Here is a 6,066-nt window from a genome sequence, read left to right on the forward strand (position 1 = left end):
AAAATTATATACAAAGTTTAAAATGATAAGAAATACATTTCAAATATTGAATTTTGATAAGCAAAAGCGACATATAAGTTGGAACAATGGAGTATATCATATAATAATTATCTTCATACATGGGTGATGTTTAGCCATAATTCTATATCTTTAATTTATTGAATTATTTACCTAACATTTTGGTATATTTATTATTAAATTGTGCGACACTTGAGCTTAATTGAGTTATTTTTATATGTAGGACTATTGGTGTGACGACTCAGCCAGTCCTCTTATAAATTTAAGCCCCGATCCCCCAATAACTGCTTTCCCCAAGTTTATTTCTGCTATTTTGATTTGACAGGATGTTCGGTTTTGAGTTTCGGAGAGTTTTGGGACATTTAGGCTTGACCGTAGTCAGAACAGTGTGAAGAAGGCCTTGGAATGGAAATCCGATGGTTTCGTTAGCTCCGTTGGATGATTTCGGGCTTAGGGGAGTGTTCGGATTGTGTTTTGGAGGTATGTAGCTAATTTAGGCTTGAAATGCCGAAAGTTGAATTTTTGAAGTTTCCGATTCGATAGTGATATTTTGATCCGAGGATCGGAATGGAATTCCGAAAGTTGGAGTAGCTCCGTAGTGTTTAATGTGACGTGTGTGCAAAATTTCAGGTCATTCGGACGAGGTTTGATAGACTTTTTGATCAAAAATGTATTGTTAGAGTTTTTGGAATTCTTAGGCTTGAATCCGATAAAAATAGGTGTTTTGATGTTGTTTTGACCGTTCCGAAGGTTGGAACAAGTTTGAATTATATTTTAGGATTGGTTGGCATGTTTAGTTGAGGTCCGAGGGCCTCGGGTGTGTTTCGGATGCTCAACGGGTCATTTTTGGACTTAGAGAATTGCAGAAAAATGTTGCAGCAGTCATTCTGGTTTCCTTCTTCACGTTCGTGAGTGGGGTCTCGCATTCGCGAAGAGGAGCTAGGGATGCTGAGGAATTAACACTTCGCATTTGCGAAGGAGCTTACGCATTCGCGAGGTTGTGGGACTTTGTGCCTACGCATTCGCGAAGGCAGTCTCGCGTTCGCGTAGGAGAAGAGAAATGATCATCGCGTTCGCGGCTCAGGCATCGCGTTCGCATTGAGGGAGACTGCCCAGTGGAACTTTAGTGCATCGCGTTCGCGACCGTAGCCTCGCGTTCGAGAAGAAGAACGCGCCTGGGCAGAATGTTTAAGTTCAAAATCGAGGATTTAGCCATTTTTATCAAAACTTAAGCTTGGGAGCTCGGATTTGAGCGAGATTTTAAGGGATTTTCAGAGATATCGATTGGGTAATGATTCTTAACTCCTTTTTTCATGTAACCCATTAATCTAAACATAAATTCTTCATTAAATTTCGGAATTTGTATGAAAATTTGGGGAAAAGTTCTTAGACCAAAAATATGAGTTTTAATTGTGGATTTGATATCAGATTTGGATAATTTTAGTATGGTTAGACTCGTGAGAGTATGAAAATTCTGAAAATATAAATTTTACCTGATTCCGAGACGTGGGCCCGAGGGGCATTTTGGTCATTTTACCTAATTTCGTGTATTAGCTTAGAATTTCTTTGTAGAATCAGTTACTTGAAGTGTTATTTACGTTATGAAATTGAATTAAATATATTTGGGCTATTTGGAGTCGAGTACTCATGGCAACAACGTGGTTTCAAGTTGATTATTGAGCCGGTTCGAGGTAAGTGACTTGTCTAACCTTGTGTGGGGGACCTTCCCCTTAGAATTCGGTATATTTGATACTTAAATGCCTTGTGCGTGAGGTGAAGAGTGTGTACTTGAGCTAATTGTTGAAAATCCGATTTTCTTTAAGTAATTCCAATTGTGTTCCTTTTCCTGTTTTATTTTACTTGTAATTTAAACCTGCTGTTAGCTTATAAAAAGCATGTCTAATTGACTTAACTGTTTATTTGTTTAACTGCCTTAATTGAATTGTGTGAAGCATGTTAGATTAGAATTACCTATTTACTTGATACGAAATTGAGCTTAATTGAGTATTCTTGTGTTGCTGCTGTGTGTTTTGCTTTGGGACTACGGGACAACATCCCAGGAGATCTCATGTACGTATTTATGATTTGAACTGAGGTGCGGGATACCAATAGATCACTGGCACGTATATTGAGGATACTAAGAGATCCTCGGGATACCAAGAGATCCCTAGTACATATTGAGGATACCAAGAGATCCTCGGGATACCAAGAGATCCCTAGCACAAATTGAGGATACCGAGAGATCCTCGGGATACCAAGAGATCCCTAGAACAAATTGAGGATACCGAGAGATCCTCAGGATACCAAGAGATCCCTAGCATATATTGAGGATACCGAGAGATCATCGGGATACCAAGAGGTCCCTAGCGTTTATTGAGGGTACTAAGAGATCCTCGGGATACTGAGAGATCCCCGGTTATTTCCTTATGATTGTTTTTGCCTCTGTTTCAGTTGTTGAATTCCTTGTTTTCCTGTATTAAATTCTTATCGTTAGTTTTCAGTTGTACTGCTTATCTTATACTGTCATGTCTTATATGCTTTATTTTATCTCAGTAGGGCCCTGTCCTTCCTCGTCGCTACCCGACCGAGGTTAGGCTTGGCACTTACTGAGTACCGTTGTGGTGTACTCATGCCCCTTCTGCGTATGTTTTTCATGTGCAGATCCAAGTACTGCGACTCAGTCCTATCACCCTTGAGGCGAGGCGACTGCTCCAGCGACTTCGAGGTATATCTGATGCGTCCGCAGACCGAGGAGCCCTTTTCTATTAAAGCTTTTAAATATTTGTCCTTCTATATTTCTTTTCCTTGTTAGATATTCTGGAGTTAGAGCACTTTTAAACACTGTTTTATCACTCTTCATTCTATTTTAATTTGTTTTTTATTCCGCACTTTGGTTATCTTCCGCAATTTAGGCTTACCTAGTCGTAGAGGACTAGGTGCCGTCACGATGGTTCACGGAGGACGAACCGGGGTCATGACAATTGGAACGCAAAGAGGAATGAAAGTTGCACAAAAGAATATTAAAAATACAAGAAAAAACACGAAAGAAAAAAGACAGGCAAGGAGGAGCTTGCCCCAGACCTTACCTCACCTGGCATGAGGTGAAATGGAGCTCGCGCCCAGCCAAGCCTTATGCTTTCATCAAATGAAGAGATTAAATGTGTTTGGTCGAATTTCACAAGGAATAAAGTAGGTAAAAATTTTGCAATACTCCTCCTTTTCTCTAAATGTATACATTTAATGAGACTTCATCATATGATTGTATAAGAAGGAACTAGATAGATTTGGAGGGGGGGGGACTAATGATAAAAAATGATAATGATAAATAAACAAAAAAAAAAAATTGGGTGAGGAATCCAAGTTTGAGCATTAATATTGGACAACCTTGCTTACCAGACAACCAAAAGGACCAAAATACATTGATGACCATGGAAAATTGAAGGAAAAAAGAAATTTTCAACTTTTTAGTAGGATATATGCATGATGTTTAGTAAAAAAAAACTGTTCATGATTTAGACGGCTAGTTATGGAATATTAGACGGGCCCAACATTTGATGTTCTTCAAAAAATCATACATACAAACAACAATACAAAGAAGCTAAAATAGAAAAGAATTTACAGTTGATAAGTCGCAAAATATAGATTTCAAGTTTTATTTAAATCATACACTCTGTATGCTTGGGACATATACTTGTAACTCTTACAGCAATAAATACTTGAAAAGAAGAGCTATGATTTTGCAAACCCAAAAGTGAGGCATAAACCATCCTCGGGGAATAGCAGCAGAACATTGAAAACTATATTGTGAACTTCGTTCCTCTTTTTAAATTACATCCACAAAGATAACCACGCGTTCCTCCAACACTTGCTACATTGTCAAATCAATCTGCAATAATTTAAGAGATATACATAAAGTCAAAGGAGGAAACTTCATAGCGACTATAAGTTGTTGAATATTATACACTTTATGTTTAAGGTAGATACTAATTAGCACAAACTTCATCAAGCCGCTACAGTAGAAATATCATTTTCTGCACATGTGAATTAGTTACAAAATAAAAGTCATACAATTTACCCACCAAGGATAAGGACATACAAATAGAACAATTCAAACTCACATTTCTTTCTCCAGTTTTCATGCTCAAACTACTGATCTATCGGGTTAAGCTTCTTAATATCCTTGGATAGAACTTGGTTGAGTAGCTCTGCAAGAATGTCTACAGTTAACCAATTTAGTTTGATTTACTTCTCATGGTCGATAGACACTTGAGTCATTAAAACACCACCAGATGCAACAATCTTTGCTAGAAGAAAAAGAATAAAAACACACAATATATATTATCAAGAGATTTTTCTGATAGCAAATTGAAATCAACTCAAGTATGTGCATCAATCTTGATCGAAAACTATCACCAAAACCTATTTGCTAGTGAGAATTAGAACTTTCTGTTAAAAAGGGTAAGGCTTTCCAATGCTAAAAATCAAATCAATTCATATTCAGTATAGTTTACCACGAAAAATCTGTTACCAGTTCATTCATAAACTGATTTCGCATTCATCGCGAATATATCGCCAATGTGAAGATGATTTATAAGAAAATATTATTTATAAGAAAATATTATAACATAATATGACACAGGCTTTCTTTTTGGGGCTTGTTCTGAAATGGGATGCCAAGTAAGTAAAAAGTAAATTTCAACTATGAAGGACATCTAATTAAGATTATAAATAATTTTTCCTTACTACAAGAGTATATTAGGGATGCACGCATTTCTACCATGTAATAACAATATTTTCAGATGGTGTAAAAGATTGTTGGATAGAAATACAATCCATATAAAAGAAGCAAGTAATTATTGGCATACCTGCATCAAGACAAATAAAGTAATAAATCCAAACTCATATTTTCCAATGTGTGGATGTTATTATGGCGACCTTTGTATAAGCTTGTGTGCTCTGCTCTCTGATGTAATTTGGCTTTATCGATAGAGGCTTATGGATTAAATTGAAAGGCCGGTGACGATTGTTCCTAGTGTTGTGGAAGCCAAATGTATATAGTGTGAATGAATCACAACTATTATACCAAAAATTATGACAGCCACCAAATAATAAATAAGACAATAAAGCAACAATAAAAGGAACACCAGAATTTACGAGGTTCGGCCAATTTTGCTTACTTCCTCGGACACAACCAATATTTTATTTCACTCCAAAAATACAAGTGAAATAATACTAAAGAGAGAAAATACAAATGACTTAAGAAGATAAGAAGGAAAATGAGAGGTGTGTTTAAATCCTAAACATTAGGCCTTCTTTTATAGGGAGAAATTCTTCCCAAGGTGGGAGTTTGCCATTTCCAACACCTAGAACCATAGGGGAAAGGAATCTCCACACGAGGAAAATGACAATCTTCAATCTCAACCTGAAATTCTTATACTGAGAAAAATATATGAGGATCCACGAAGCATACCTGGTGATATAGTAGAAAAAACTAAATTTTGTATTCTCTAACATGGTATTACAAATTTCAAATATCTAATGAGCGTGGCAAGGAGAGGCATCACTTGACAGTAACAATTGCAACACCAGCATGCTCTTCTTATATGCTAGTACCAGCAATTCAGCACAGACATGTGTAATACTCAGCTATATTGACTGCTCAAATCATATCAACTGTGGAGCAAGAGGATCATTGACATCTTACGTTCAATTTACATTACATTTGAGATGTGTTTAGCTCGCGGAGTTACTTTGTTGGTTCTTTTTTAAAATAAAAAAAATCCTAATGTTGTTGCTTATATAAGTGAAGCAACAAACAATAGTCACACATTGTGGTCAACCAGCCTTAAATATGCTTTATAAGTTGGACCTGGTTTACCTCTGCCAGCGCGGAGCCTAGCTTGAAAGACTGAAATTGAAGTTTATAGGAAATCCACATAGCAGAATTTATAGGCCTAGGATATACTACGTCGTCAAAGACATACTCTACTTCTGCATAAAGTCAAATATTATGTACATCTTTCATGATAGTTTTAGCTAGACTAAAGA

General features: G+C 36.6%; 1 long non-coding RNA gene across 1 annotated transcript; it reads right to left on the reverse strand.

Annotated features, from left to right (window-relative positions):
- Positions 1–3,646: 3,646 nt before the first annotated feature.
- On the reverse strand, positions 3,647–5,758 carry LOC107795204 (uncharacterized). Its single transcript, XR_012695977.1, has 2 exons — positions 4,137–5,758; positions 3,647–3,904 (listed from the first exon to the last, which is right to left on the reverse strand). It is a non-coding gene; the product is annotated as an uncharacterized LOC107795204 (long non-coding RNA).
- Between the last annotated feature and the right edge of the window lie 308 nt (positions 5,759–6,066).

The sequence above is a fragment of the Nicotiana tabacum genome, chromosome 10 (genome assembly GCF_000715075.1).
Source record: "Nicotiana tabacum cultivar K326 chromosome 10, ASM71507v2, whole genome shotgun sequence".
In the NCBI taxonomy this organism is placed as follows: domain Eukaryota; kingdom Viridiplantae; phylum Streptophyta; class Magnoliopsida; order Solanales; family Solanaceae; genus Nicotiana; species Nicotiana tabacum.